We start from the raw sequence: 15,987 nt of genomic DNA on the forward strand, positions 1-15,987 counted from the left end.
GTTCAGTTTTCCTTAATCGTGTCAAATGGATGGGCCGCTGACATGCCCTCCAGCTTCCTTTTGTCAGTGGTCCCTTTCATCCAGTTCTTTTAGCAGATTTTTCTGCATGTTGCTTATGGACTGCTGGAGGTGTAGTATTTGTGCTGTAAGTTACATTTGTTGTGTCATCTGAAATTTAACTCAACACAAATTGTTGTTCTTAACTAAGATTCCTGAAGAAAAAATAATAAATAAATAAATAAATGGTGATGGTCAAGGTAGAGAGGATATAAAGTGTAGACTGGCAATGGCAAGGAAAGCGTTTCTGAAGATCAGAAATTTGTTAACATTGAGCATAGGTTTAAGTGTCCGGAAGTCGTTTCTGAAAGTATTTCAATGGAGTGTAGCCATGTACGGAAGTGAAACTTGGACGATAAATAGTTTAGACAAAAAGAGAATAGAAACTTTCGAAATGCGGTGCTACAGAAGAATGCTGAAGATTAGATGGGTAGATCAAGTAACTAATAAGGAGGTACTGAATAGAATTGGGGAGAAGAGGAATTTGTGGCACAACATGACTAGAAGAAGGGATCGGTTGGTAGGACATGTTCTGAGGCATCGAGGGATCACCAATTTAGTATTGGAGGGCAGTGTGGAGGGTAAAAATTGTAGAGGGAGACCAAGAGATGAATACATTAAACAGATTCAGAAGGATGTAGGTTGCAGTTGGTACTGGGAGATGAAGAAGCTTGCACAGGATAGAGTAGATAAATAAATAAATAAATAAAGACAGCACAGTTGGCAACAGGGTAGAGTGAAAACTCAAAAAGGAGAGACAACTCATAAACATGTTTCATAGTTCCTGATATTGTGCCGCCCGAAACCTTCAAATCCACACCACTGTACATAGACTGTTATAACTGCACCAAACCATAGAACTGGAGTTGCCCATGTATTGTCATTGCCAGATGTAGAAGTACAGTTCTGTTTGTTCATGTCATCCGTTTCTGCTGGGATGAAACTTATGGTATCTGCTGTCTGGTAGAATATTGACAACAGACTGAGGTGCTGCTGATGCCAGTCTAAGTTGGGTACAACACTCAAATTCACATCATGAACACATTATGGAAACATTGAAATAGTTACGGTACACAGTTCCAAAAACGTAATTTTGTTAATGAACACAAATATTCAGCTTTCAGATTAGTATATGGTGCATGTCCAACACAATGCTATGTCTATACTGTTACAAACACTTTTGTTGAGTGTAAGTTCCTTTTTGGTCTGATGCCTGATGTGGCTATAGCTGCAGTGGTTACCACTGTGGACATACTTGAAGATTCCCACTGCTGGATATCTCTCTGCTGGATGAAACTCATTGCCAGCCGAGCCACTGGACACGGCTTAAGTAATAATCTGGAGGAATACTACTGTTCTCTACTGTTGCCTGCATGTGATGAGTGACATGCAGTGTAGCCTTCACTGTAGATGACCTCTGCACAGGGCCACTGGAATACCGATATACGAGTTTCGCTTGGCATATGTGCAGTCCCTTTCATCTGTTGTGACTGAAGGATAGTCTATTTGATAGGATTGTGACTCGAGGTCACAGCAATGGTAATGATGTAATTTTCATTTTAAATTTATCCAAGTAACTGTTTCAGAAAATATTGCAATTGAACAACAGTATCACTGTTTTCTTGTATATCTTGTCATCAGTTTCTAACCAAACTTGGAATAATTACTAATCAGTATGTGGCAACTCAAAATTCATTTGTGACCTCTCACAAATAATGAAAATTGGTTCAGGGAAACTTGAAATTCGACATGGAAATCTCAGTATGATCTTTTGATAAGAAAGTCTCCATGATGTTGTGGTACATACTGAACACTTTTCCTTGTGCTAGTTAAGATGCGCGCGCGCACGCACACACACACACACACACACACACACACACACACACACACACACACAGTCCGGGGGGGGGGGGGCGGGACACAATGTACCTTGAGCTGTCAGATGTTTGGAGTTGCCTGACTGGCAATAGCTTCAAGGATGCACAGTTTTGTTAAGTCATAACCAAAATTTACTGTCAACACAAACACCAAGGTCATATGTTCTGAGATGTAACGTAACTTCATAACTTTTACCACTGAACCTGCTGTAGGTCGTCTGTATCTTTGAGTAAATTTTTTTGAGGGGTAAGGGCAGGCAGAAACTGTATCTTGTTGCTCCCCTCCCCTCCCCTGCCTTTGTAAGCGGTAGAGGTGTGACTAATATGTTGTTGTGTACGCTATTCGCCGGCCGGGGTGGCCGAGCGGGTGTAGGATCTACAGTCTGGAACCGCGCGACCACTACGGTCACAGGTTTGAATCCTGCCTCGGGCATGGATGTGTGTGATGTCCTTAGGTTAGTTAGGTTTAAGTAGCTCTAAGTTTTAGGGGACTGATGACCTCAGAAGTTAAGTCCCATAGTGCTCAGAGGCATTTGAACCATTTTTTGTACGCTATTCATTATCTATATAATAGAGGGAAACATTCCACGTGGGAAAAATATATATAAAAAACAAAGATGCTGTAACATACCAAACGAGAAAACGCTGGTATGTTGATAGAAAAAAAAAACACACACACACACACACACACACACACACACACACACACACACACAAATATTCAAGCTTTCGCAACCCAAGGTTGCTTCATCAGGAAAGAGGGAAGGAGGGGGAAAGATGAAAGAATGTGGGTTTTAAGGGAGAGGGTAAGGAGTCATTCCAATCCTGGGAGCGGAAAGACTTACCTTAGGGGGAAAAAAGGACGGGTATACACTCGCGCGCACACACACACATATCCATCCGCACATATACAGACACAAGCAGACATATGTAAAGGCAAAGAGTTTGGGCAGAGATGCCAGTCGAGGCGGAAGTACAGAGGCAAAGATGTTGTTGAATGACAGGTAAGGTATGAGCGCCAGCAACTTGAAATTAGCGGAGGTTGAGGCCTGGTGGGTAACGGGAAGAGAGGATATATTGAAGGGCAAGTTCCCATCTCTGGAGTTCTGATAGGTTGGTGTCAGTGCGAAGTATCCAGATAACCCAGATGGTGTAACACTGTGCCAAGTTGCACTTCTGACCTGAAAACATTGACAGTGCTACATGTTTTCCTTGGTCATCACTGTACTTGTTTACTGTCATCACCACGTGTTTCTGATAATGGCCAACTGCAATAATATCATGGTTTCTGTCCTGTTTCCTGTCATTTGCACCAGTATCCAGCTACTCAAGGATGTAGCACGACTGGCGCACCTCTTCCATTTGTATTCGTGGCTGATGAGGCATCTGCCCTGTGTGAAAGGTTAAGACCCTATCTAGCAAAAAAGCTAGACACCTCAAAAACAAATTTTCAATTACAAATTATCAAGAGCCAGACATTTTGTTGAACGTGCATTTGGCATTTTAGCAAATACCTAAATGGTAGATTCTGCACCAGCCTATAGGCTTGAATGTTGTTGAAAACACCAATTATTGCAATGCAACAACGCAGATTTGATCCTGTTTCCACTCAAAAAGTTAATTATACAATGCAATCAACGTTTATCTCCACTGGTTTTTTTAGGGACCGATGATCTCAGCGGGAAGACTGCCTGTGGACGGTACTTGAACCCACGCCAGAGTCGAGCAACAGGGCTGACAGAACTTTGGACTCGACACAACAAGAGCAAGTCAGTAGCAACCCATGCAGCAATGAAGTGCAACAAACTGTTGACACAACACTGTCAACATGTCAAGCATGAGCCACAATCCAAATTGAGACCAAAGAGGAAAACTAATACGAAAGTGAAGTTTTTGATGGGTGGTCAGTAGTATGGTGGAGATAGTAATGAACACTTTCAGACAAAGTACATGACTGACTGTGCAGTTGAGGAGTGGCAGTATTTTTGCTGGCTCCCATGGGACGCTATTGGCCAGAGTATTCCCATGGTGAGACGGTTGTGCAGTCATTAGGCGAGTGCAGTGCTGCAGCGACACTGCTTCCTATTGCCCATCGAGGTCCATTTGCTCTGGCAGGCATTCAGCTTCCACACAGCCTGATACCAGATCTTCCACCTGAAACCAGAGCATACGGGCAGGTGAAAATGCTTCGTACTGTTCTGTGAAAGCGGGAATGAAGCTACAGGCAAAGGTGCAGTCTTGCCAACTGTAGTCTGTGGAGAGGAATTACACTCCCAGTCTCCATCGCAACGGCGCTGGAGATGGGCGTGCCAAGGGAACCACTGATCCACAGGGAGCCAGCGGAGAGGACCAGCGCAACAATGGGACATCCATGGTAGCCGCCAGGGATTCTGGCCGTTGTGTTGCATTGTCACCAGAAAGCAGTGGAAGAGGGGACTGCGGAGGGAATGCTTGTGTCTACACCTGAAGCTGGTTTTATTGACAACGCTCGAGCTCCTTCAGTATTTGGACTGACATAACTCACTGCCCAAGGGTTGACACTACTGGTACTGGCATCCAAGCCTCAGACTTGCGTGGGAGCGTGCCCACACCGCTATTCCAGGAGTGTAGTGCCAGGAAGGATGCGAGCGAGGTTCCTATGGTGACAGTGTCAGCAAATGAAGCTAGGTCCGAGCCTGGTGACCATGGAGGAGCTGCGTGAGGCTATGATTGTTAATCATTGTCATGCAGTAAGTGCTCAGAAACAACATAAGGTCCACCACAGTGGTGGTGGGTTCGATAGCTTTCCCCATCTGCTGCTTAAAACTCTTGACTAGACGTTCAGCTTCATCATTGAAGGAAGGATGGAATGAAGGGCTGTAGATGTGTTTGGTGCCATTGGTGGCATAGAAATCCTTGAAGGTAGCAGTTGAGTTACTGGCCATTGTCAGAGATCTATGTGTGAGGCAACCCTTTGATGACCAAGACTTAGGCTAAGGCAGTAAGGGTGTCCTCGGCCATGATGGATGACCTGCATATGGGCATAGGGGTATTTTGAATAAGCATCCACAATGATCAACCACATAGAACCCAAGAAAGGGCCCGCAAAATCAAGGTGGATGTGGTCCCAAGGGAGGTGCCAGGTGCATTCTGCGCGACTACGGACTGTCTTTTCGGTGTCGCTGTTGATCCTGGGCCAATACATATAGCAGCATGCCAATGTCTTTTAGTGAGACATGCCGTAATGATTCCTGTGGAGCAAACTCAATACCTGATGATGCAATTGCGCTGGAATAATCAGTAGATATGCATCTATATCAGTATGCAAAAGGATGACATCATTCACAATCGAGAGTCATTGAGAAAGCTGTTTCCAAGCACGGAGCTCTGTCGACAGCTGACAAGTCAGATAATGCGGCCAGCCATGGATTTCATAGCAAAGGACCTGTCGCAGGTTGGGGTCCCAGCATGTTGCAGCAGCAACACATGTGGCCATAAGGGGAAAACCGTCGAGTGTGTGTTGTCATTGGGCATCGATAAGGAAGCAGAAGACCTCCTGTTGGTCGAGATTGGGTTCTGAGCCAGCTGGCAGATGGGACAACACATCAGAATTAGAATGCTGGACTGTCTCCTTGTACTGGATAGTATAATTGTAGGCACTGAGGAGCAATGCCCAGCACTGGAGGCATTGGGCTGTTCATTCAGGGAGTTGGAATGTGTCCTAAATAACATCACCAATGGATTGTGATCCGTAATTAATGAGAACTGCGTCCCAAACAGGTAGACAGGAAATTTTTTGATTCTGAATACATTGGCAAGGTCTCCTTTCTGATCTGGGAATAGTTACGCTGTGCCAGGGTCAGGGTCTTTGATGCGTGTGCTGTAGGCTGTTCAGGTGCCAAGGAAGTTCAAATGCCATAGGCGGATGCATTGGCTGCCACAACCAATGGGCAACAGGGAGACAAGGGCATGACTCAGGGTGCAGATGTTGGCATGGTTGTCATTTTGACAACGGCCTGGTTGCAGGAAGGGGCGCACTTATAAGGGACCCCCCTTTTTATACAACTGATTGAGAGGTGGTGCAGTGTGGCTGCATGGGGTAAGAACTTAGCATAATAGTAGAGCGTGACAAAAAACATTTGTAATTCAGGCAAGTTTGTCAGGCGAGGTAAAGAAGTGATAGTGGCAATGTTCTGATTATTAGGCTGGATTCCCTCTTTAGAGAGCCAGTGCCTCACAAGTACTCCACTCCTGGCAAAAAATATGTACTTCTCCAAGTGACAATGCAGGCCTGAGTCCTGCAGGGTCATGCAGATGTTTTTCCAAATGCTCTTGGTGGGAGGACCCTGTGACAATAAGTTCATCAAAGTAATTGATGCAAGCTGGAATACGCTGTTTCAGAAATCGCTGGAATATTGCAGGGGCTGAGGAAATGCCAGAGGGGAGTCTCTTGTACTTATACAGTGTGTTACACAGAGGTACGGCCAAACTTTCAGGAAACATTCCTCACACACAAAGAAAGAAAATATGTTATGTGGACATGTGTCCGGAAACACTTACTTTCCATGTTAGAGCTCATTTTATTACTTCTCTTCAAATCACATTAATCATGGAATGGAAACATACAGCAACAGAACGTACCAGCGGGTCTTCAAACACTTTGTTACAGTAAATGTTCAAAATGTCCTCCGTTAGCGAGGATACATGCATCCACCCTCCGTCGCATGGAATCCCTGATACGCTGATGCAGCCCTGGAGAATGACGTATTGTATCACAGCTGTCCACAATACGAGCACGAAGAGTCTCTACATTTGGTACCGGGGTTGCGTAGACAAGAGCTTTCAAATGCCCCCATCAACGAAAGTAAAGAGGGTTAAGGTCAGGAGAGCGTGGAGGCAATGGAATTGGTCCGCCTCTACCAATCCATCGGTTACCGAATCTGTTGTTGAAAAGCGTATGAACACTTCGACTGAAATGTGCAGGAGCTCCATCACATATGAACCACATGTTGTGTCGTACTTGTAAAGGCACATGTTCTAGTGTATGAAATCGTGATAACGTGCTTCATTAAACATAGGTGGACGAAACTAAAATGACCTCTAACATGTAAATTAAGCGTTTCCGGACACATGTCCACATAACATCTTTTCTTTATTTGTGTGTGAGGAATGTTTCCTGAAAGTTTGGTCATACCTTTTTGTAACACCCTGTACAACCCAAACGGCATGTTAAGGTTAACAGTGTTCTAAAATACCTCAATGGAGGGTAGCTGGAGGTAAGCAGCAATGAGGTTGAGCTTGGAAAAATATTCCCCCTCCCCTACCAGCCAGTTTGATTAGGAGATCATCGTGCCAGGGAATAGAATAGGTTTCTACCAGCAATTGGTCATTGATGGTTCCCTCTAAATCCCCACACAAGCGAGGAGACCCATTCAGCTTTTGGATGATGACTAGAGGCATAGCCCATACACTAGATTTTACAGGTTCGACAATGCCAGCTGTCTGCGTATAATAGAATTCCTGCTTCATGGCAGCCTGTAAGGCCATTGGAATCCGTCTGGCATGGTAAAAATGAGGAGTAACGTCTGGCCAGACGGTGCTGTGCACCTGAAAGTCTGAAGCATGTCCCAAATCTGATTGAAAGAGAGGGAAAAATGTCATGCAGAGGTAATCCAGTTCCTGGAAAGGGACCACAGTGGAAACCACCTTGACTTCATCTGAGGTAGAAAATCCAGACATCATGAGCAGAGGTGCCCCTCCTTGCCACAGCATGTACAGGACCCCAGCGATCTGGACAGTCTGCTTGGGAGTGAGAGGAAAAACATTTTGGCATAAAGGTAGCAGCCATTGTAGCCTTCATCAACGGGTGACTGGAGGCTAAGAGTTCATAGAGATATTGGACAAAGACAAATCATGATGTTGCTGCAACCTGGCGGTCATCCTATGTTTACAATGCTGGATGCATGTGTGAAGTGCTGCCACTTGTGGCCTTGCTATGAGTCATGTGTTAACCACCTGTGCAATTTCAAATGAATGAGCGATGCGCAAGATGTCTCTAATGACCAGTTATCCCCTTTCAACACTGCTGTACAAAACTCCAGGTCAGGCCCATCTCAAACCACTACATCGCGAATCAAGGAATTGGTGCAGGAAGCCTTACAGCCTTGATTGGTGCATTAAAAACAGATTTTCGGCTGAGTTCTTGAAAGTCATTTACCCACGATTGGTATTATTTCCCAGATATTTATAATATTGATGTAATTCTAGTCTGTAGCCACCAAATGGTACCGCTGAGAATAATTATCAGTTAGCAGAACACATAGCTCCTGAAAGGAGAGGATGACAGGTTTAGACGGAGGTGCCAATTTTTGGAGGAGAAAAAACGTGTCCGACGATGCCCAAGACAGAAAGAGCAATTTCTGCAGTGAAATGTACATGACTTGAAATGCTGTGAAATGTTGCTTCAGTCAATGTAAATATGTGACTCAGTCCTCCGTAGCATCAACGAAAGGAAGAAACAATTGAGGGCAGAATGTGGTGTCGAGTGCAGGGGGTCGCTGGTCCCTGTGGCACAGAAGCCTCCTTTACACAAAGTTGGTCCACCAAGAGCTGAAGCAACTTTTTTACAAGTCTCTATATCTGCTGCTGGTACATCAGCTGCTGCTGTTGCTCGAGCAGGCTAACTAATTTTAGCTTCCATGCTGTGAAACAACTTTCTTTTTCCTCATTGCCAGTTGCTACATCCACTAGTAGCTGGGTACTGGTGCACACCTCAGAAAAAGAAAAGGCAGTGGAGAACCAATGATGATGGAAGGTGGGAAGACCGCCAGCAGATGTGACTCAAACTCACCCTAGAGCTGAGCAACAGGTTTCACTGAACGGCGGACCTGACACAGCAAGAGCAAGTCATTAGCAACCTACACAACAACAAAGTGCAATGAACTTCTGACACAGCCCCATCAGCGTTCACACTTTTTGTGTTCAATTGATGTTTGCCACAGCTACTAGTAAAAAAAAAAAAAACTTGTTTCAGGAACTCTTTCCTGTGTGTCTTTGCACATAGCCACACTCGTATCCGAATAATGCATACAGTCGAAGAATGACCAAGAAGAAATTCAAAGTGAAAGGAATGAGTTTCTTGGTCCTAGATAACTGAAAATTATAATCAGCATATTATAATGTATATACAGGGTGTTACAAAAAGGTACGGCCAAACTTTCAGGAAACATTCCTCACACACAAAGAAAGAAAATATGTTATGTGGACATGTGTCCGGAAACGCTTACTTTCCATGTTAGAGTTCATTTTACTACTTCTCTTCAAATCACATTAATCATGGAATGGAAACACACAGCAACAGAACGTACCAGCGTGACTTCAAACACTTTGTTACAGGAAATGTTCAAAATGTCCTCCGTTAGCTAGGATACATGCATCCACCCTCCGTCGCATGGAATCCCTGATGCGCTGATGCAGTCCTGGAGAATGGCGTATTGTATCACAGCCGTCCACAATACGAGCACGAAGAGTCTCTACATTTGGTACCGGGGTTGCGTAGACAAGAGCTTTCAAATGCCCCCATAAATGAAAGTCAAGAGGGTTGAGGTGAGGAGAGCGTGAAGGCCATGGAATTGGTCCGCCTCTGCCAATCCATCGGTCACCGAATCTGTTGTTGAGAAGCGTACGAACACTTCGACTGAAATGTGCAGGAGCTCCATCGCGCATGAACCACATGTTGTGTCGTACTTGTAAAGGCACATGTTCTAGCAGCACAGATAGAGTGTCCCGTATAAAATCATGATAACGTGCTCCATTGAGCGTAGGTGGAAGAACATGGGGCCTAATCAAGACATCACCAACAATGCCTGCCGAAGCGTTCACAGAAAATCTGTGTTGATGACGTGATTGCACAATTGCGTCCGGATTCTCGTCAGCTCACACATGTTGATTGTGAAAATTTACAATTTGATCACGTTGGAATGAAGCCTCATCCGTAAAGAGAACATTTGCACTGAAATGAGAATTGACACATTGTTGGATGAACCATTCGCAGAAGTGTACCCTTGGAGGCCAATCAGCTGCTGATAGTGCCTGTACACGCTGTACATGGTACGGAAACAACTAGTTCTCCCGTAGCACTCTCCATACAGTGACGTGGTCAACGTTACCTTGTACAGCAGCAACTTCTCTGACGCTGACATTACGGTCATTACGGACATTATCGTCAACTGCACGAAGAATTGCCTCGTCCATTGCAGGTGTCCTCGTCGTTCTAGGTCCTCCCCAGTCGCGAGTCGTAGGCTGGAATGTTCCGTGCTCCCTAAGACGCTGATCAATTGCTTCGAACTTCTTCCTGTCGGGACACCTTAGTTCTGGAAATCTGTCTCGATACAAACGTACCGTGCCACGGCTACTGCCCCGTGCTAATCCATGCACCAATTGGGCATCTGCCAACTCCGCATTTGTAAACATTGCACTGACTGCAAAACCTCGTTCGTGATGAACACTAACCTGTTGATGCTACGTACTGATGTGCTTGATGCTAGTACTGTAGAGCAATGAGTCGCATGTCAACACAAGCACCGAAGTCAACATTACCTTCCTTCAATTGGGCCAACTGGCGGTGAATCGAGGAAGTACAGTACATACTGACGAAACTAAAATGAGCTCTAACATGGAAATTAAGCGTTTCCGGACACATGTCCACATAACATCTTTTCTTTATTTGTGTGTGAGGAATGTTTCCTGAAAGCTTGGCCATACCTTTTGTAACACCCTGTAAATTTTCTCTTAGGTAGTGAGATGTAGAAACATTTAAAAAACTTAAAGGATATCTATCTGAGAACCTTAAAGTTTCTGGAAGGTAGAAGTGGAGATGCAGCAAAGAATAGGAAGCTTTACCTGTGTAGCAGGCAAATGTCCTTTCTCCAGTCATGTTTTCAGTTAAGAGAGCAAGTTATCGAGACATATTAAAAATTTATATTGAATATTTCATCACTTCTAATCAATGCAATAAGAAAACCAGTGTTTGCAGGGCAACAGGAAGCAGTGAGGACTCAGTTCCAATAGGTGATGCAGTTGCATCATCACCAAATGATTCATCAGCTGCACCTGTTTCAGTGGCTCTGAGGCTGCTGAGAAAAAGGAAATTTACTACAGACCATTAGAATAGGACATTTCAGTGTAATTAAAAATAATGTAGGATGACCTCCCCAGAATCCAGGTCCTGATGAAATATTTTTACTGTCCCAGATTCCAGTGATCAAGAAATTCAGCCAAACAGATAAATTTTATTTTCAATTGAATTTTTTACAGTTAGTGCACTGTTATTCAGAAAGAGTGATACGTCCACCAGCACAATCTAATACAGTTTCATTTGATGTCACCCTGATTAAACTTTCATTCATGCTCCAACCAAACTGCAGTAACAGAACAATCCCTAGCTGAAAGCAGTGTGGGATGCTGTAGATTCTTTCATATAATTTGTCAATTTATAACCATAATATGATACATGTCATTGTGATAAAGATTGGGATTGTATTCATTTAATTCTGTTTGTTAATAAAAGTTACCTTAGTCTTATTCTGCACTATGGAAATGTTGCTTTCCATCTGAGATAAGAGTTTTTCAAATGAATTACCTGACAATTGACGATACTCAAAAAATTTGTATGGATATTCCTGTAGTTCCTTGTGCAGGAGAACAAACTTTTCCATTGTTGACCTGTCACTTAGTAGAGAGTGGATCTGCCATTTCATCTACTTTCTTCCACAATGGCAACGACCATGTATGACTAACAAACACATTGTGAAAATTGAATTGTTATCTAATGAAGCACTATCCATTATTATTCTCATGACATTGTTTCTCTGGCATATGTACTTGCTTGTCTGATGGACACTGCTCAGCAATTTTTCCTGCTCTGTGCAGCCATCACACTTGCTGGAATTCCTGACATGTTTTTTTCCAGCCCAAATTCCACAGGAAAAAATACGTATAGGGCTGTAGCTGAAGTCGTTCATTAGATGTAGGAAATCCACACAAGTGCATCTCCTACACGCATGGCTGCTGTCGCCTCCAGGCCCTGTAGTTGTGTGGACCTAAGAAGGCAGCAGCACAGTGTGTTCTACGCAGAGAGAGCCAGAGAATATTTTGTGGCGGCGCCAGTGTGATCTCTCTGTATACAGCTCACCTCACACGTTACCTACCCTGCTTACTGGCAATGCAGGGGTGAGCACTACACCTGGCCACAGCCTCTGCTTCTGCTCGTGACTCCACTTAGCAGAACTTATGTGCTTGGAAAGCTATCATTGTCACTTCTTAACATAATACTTGTTATGTGTGCTTTATTTCACCCATAATGAGCACTATAGTAGCTAAGTAACCTTACCATATCCAGAATAACATGAAAATTAATGCTAAATGGACCCTGATGCGCTTGCTGCAGACAGACATGACAGAGTAACGCTATTTGGCTGGAGTGCTACATGGTACACTGGTCCTTGCCACTGCGAATCATGCACACTCACACTTCTTCTGTTCGCACCACTCTGAGGCCGGTCAATGACTTATATGAAGTGAGCAGCCATCTTTGTTGGAGTAGGTAATAGGGGTACAGAAGAGGCATGTGTTGGGGGGCAGGAGGTATAGCAGGTTAGGAATGAGGGAAGATACTATTGATGCCTCTGGGACGTGGTGAGGACAGGATAGGGCTGCTAGGTGCAGAGTTATGAGGCTGTGCATGGAGATGGAAGGGGGGCAGTAGATAAGGAAGGAGGACAATGGAGGTGGTTTGGCAGGATCAAAGGCACGTAGTGGGAGCAGGAAATGAGGTAGGCACCGGAGGGTAGGGACTAGTGACGGATGAGGCCAGGGGGTGTTACGGGATTGAAGGATATTTTACAAGGAGAGTTCCGACGTGCATAATTCAGAAAAGTTGGTTTTGATGGCAAGAATATAGATGTCAGACTCTTGTTTCTACTCCAGTACTACACACCTGTCTTGCCAGTGTGCCTCCATAGTCCTTTTCCCATCTATATCCCCTCCCTCTCCTGAAGATCAACCTCCTAATGCTGCAACAAGCACCCCTGTTCTGTGCCTATCATGTTCCTGCATGCTGCCGCAGGCAGCACTAGTGTGTGTGTGTGTGTGTGTGTGTGTGTGTAGGTGGGTGGGTGGGTGTTTTGCGCTTGTATGAATGTGTGTGTGTTTTCCCAAAAATATAATTTAAATGAACAGAAGTCTTTGCAATGCTGATCCACACATGTCTCAGAATAATCACAGTGTATTCAAATACTTGCAATTGTACTACACTAATCATAAATAATTGGAACAGTGCCATCTACATAGGTGCATTGTAATGCCAAGAAATTTGATTCTGCTCTACAAGTTGCCATATGGAATGCAGTTTTAAGCACATAGTTATGTAAATGTATTTTTGATTAATTATTCAGATGCTTGATTACTGAAACAGTCGTGCTGTATGGCTCATGCCTGTACTCCATGACAGAGGAACAGATTTTAGTTTGGGATAAAATATTTCACATGGACAAAAATGTGACAAAGTTTTGTTTGGAATACTATATTCTCAATTACATTGCGTTTGGAATTACTGGTCAATTTACAAAACTGATTGGGGCCTAACTGAAGTACAGCAAGTTTTTTAGTATGTTACCATAGCTGCTGATATAAGAAGAGGCTTCTTTCAGCTTTGTCAGTGAGCAAATCCACACATGCTTAACAGCATTGCATCTCCTCAAGTAATACTATGGCCATATTTTCCACAAATATAAATCATCCTCTTGATATTGTCCATTTCCAAGTGCTCAGCACTCTTGTCACTTATAAGCTCACATTCCTCACTAGGCAGATTTCTACTTGCCATGTGTGCATCACACAGTGAACAGTTATTTCATATCTGTTACAGTGCCCTGTTGACCACTCACAAAATATGTGTTGTTTACAGAAATTTTGCAGTGTAACAGCTTTCAATTATAAGATGACACGTGATTCCATGTGTATACACATTAAACAAATTTTAATGTGACAACTTACAAAAATGTAAACTTATAACATAAACAAGTTAAATAAACAGCCAATAGATGGCACCGTAAGTCTGTCAAGTGGCATTTGTGCAATGCAGCAAACATAGTTTGCAAGACATAAAATAATACCAATATTTATAGATTTAGTGTTACAAATTCACAGAGATAGAAATGTACCTGTAATGAGGTGTTGGTTTCATTTTGATTGGTCATGCTTAATTTTTCCATTGTAAAAAAATATTACACTGGGGCATGGGCTTAGGACTTAAACTTGCCTAAGTACATCCTAGCCACACTTGCAACACTGACTGCAGTCCTACCAACTAGACTAAGAGTGACTTGGCAATGAATTGACTGTTATAGTTTTATGCACTACTTATTCCTGGTCTTTGTGCTCCTTATGTTAGAACATAGTTTTTAGACATATCAGTACTTACTTTACTGGTTCATACAGATTTTCAGAATTGAACTAATAGTGGCATTGACTGTTTACACTCTATTTTAGCCCGAGAAATGCACATGCCTTTTTCAAATATGTGAAATAAGGTAAAGGCAACCACTCACCTATAGCAGTTTGGTATTTGAGCCATAGACACACATAACAGGCAATACTATTCACTCTAGCTTTCAAGCTCTGGCTCTTTTTCCAGTAAAAGTATACATATTCGCTCACATAGCCACAGAGACACCCAAACACACACTTCTGTAGCCACTGCGATTCTTGGAGTGAGGTGGTGTGGAATGAAAGGGAGGCTGACAGCTAGGGGGAGAAGCAGCATGGGAGTTGGATGGGGATGTGGTACCACTGGGCCTGCCCTCCGTACTTCTCTCAACCATTCTGTCTGACACAACCAGTGACCCTAGTCAGACTGTAGTGCCGGGACAATGTAGGCATACATGTGAATGGGGGTTGTTTAATAACTCTGAAGAAGGATGTTGCTGGACAGCTCATCAGTGTTTTCAGTCCTATTTACACTGATGTGACAGAAGTCATGGGATAGTTCCTGATATCATGTCACGCCTCCTTTTGCCCATTGTAGTGCAGCAACTCAACGTGTTGTGGATTCAAGAAGTCGTTGGAAGCCCCTGCAGAAATACTGAGCTACGCTGCCTCTGTAGCCATCCATAATTGCAAAAGTCGTGTCAGTGAAGGGTTTGTGCATGAACTGATGTCTGACTTACATCCCATAAATGTTCAATGGGATTCACAGCAGAAGATCTCGATGACCAAACCATTTGCTCAAATTGTCCAGAATGTTCAAACCAATCGTGAACAACTGTGGCTGGTAACATGGCACATTGTACATCTATAAAAATTCCATCATTGTTTGGTTTCCAAGTAGTTGAACATAATCATATCCAGTCAATGATTGGTTCAGTTGGACCATAGATCCCAGTCCATTCTTTGTAAACACAGCCCACAACACACAATAGCTTGTTGGCAACCTGGATCCAGGACTTTGTGGGGCCTGTGCCACACTTGAACTCTCCCATCAGCTCTTTCCAAATGAAATCAGGGCTCATCTGACCAGCTCACAGTTTTATAGTCATGTAGGGTCCAATTAATGTTGTCCCAAGCTCAGGAGAGGTGCCACAAGCAATGTTGCTCTGTTAGCAAAGGCACTCGCATCGGTCGTCTGCTGCCACAGCCCATTAATGCCAGATTTTCCCACATTTTGCTAAGAGATACATTCACTGTATGTTCCACATTGATTTCTGTGATTATTTCACACATTGTTGCTTGTCTGTTAGCATTGACATCTCTATGCAAAGGATGCTGCCCTCAGTTGTTAAGTGAAGGCCATTGGCAACTGCGTTGTCCTGTTGAGAAATCATGCCTGAAATTTGGTATTCTCAGCACACTCTTGACACTGTGGATCTTGGAATACTGAATTCCACCATTCAACGTTCAGAGTCTGTTAATTCCTGTCATGCGGCCATAGTCATATCGGAAACCTTATTCACTTGAGTCACATGAGTACAAATGACAGCTCTACCCATGCACTGCCCTTCAAACCATCTATGAGTGT

At 43.6% G+C, this 15,987-nt stretch overlaps 1 protein-coding gene across 1 annotated transcript in view; it reads left to right on the forward strand.

Annotated features, from left to right (window-relative positions):
* Window positions 1-15,987, forward strand: part of LOC124618455 (la-related protein 7) — a 101,838-nt gene that overhangs the window by 31,463 nt on the left and 54,388 nt on the right. The window lies entirely within an intron of this gene.

Source organism: Schistocerca americana, chromosome 1 (genome assembly GCF_021461395.2).
Source record: "Schistocerca americana isolate TAMUIC-IGC-003095 chromosome 1, iqSchAmer2.1, whole genome shotgun sequence".
Classification (NCBI taxonomy): domain Eukaryota; kingdom Metazoa; phylum Arthropoda; class Insecta; order Orthoptera; family Acrididae; genus Schistocerca; species Schistocerca americana.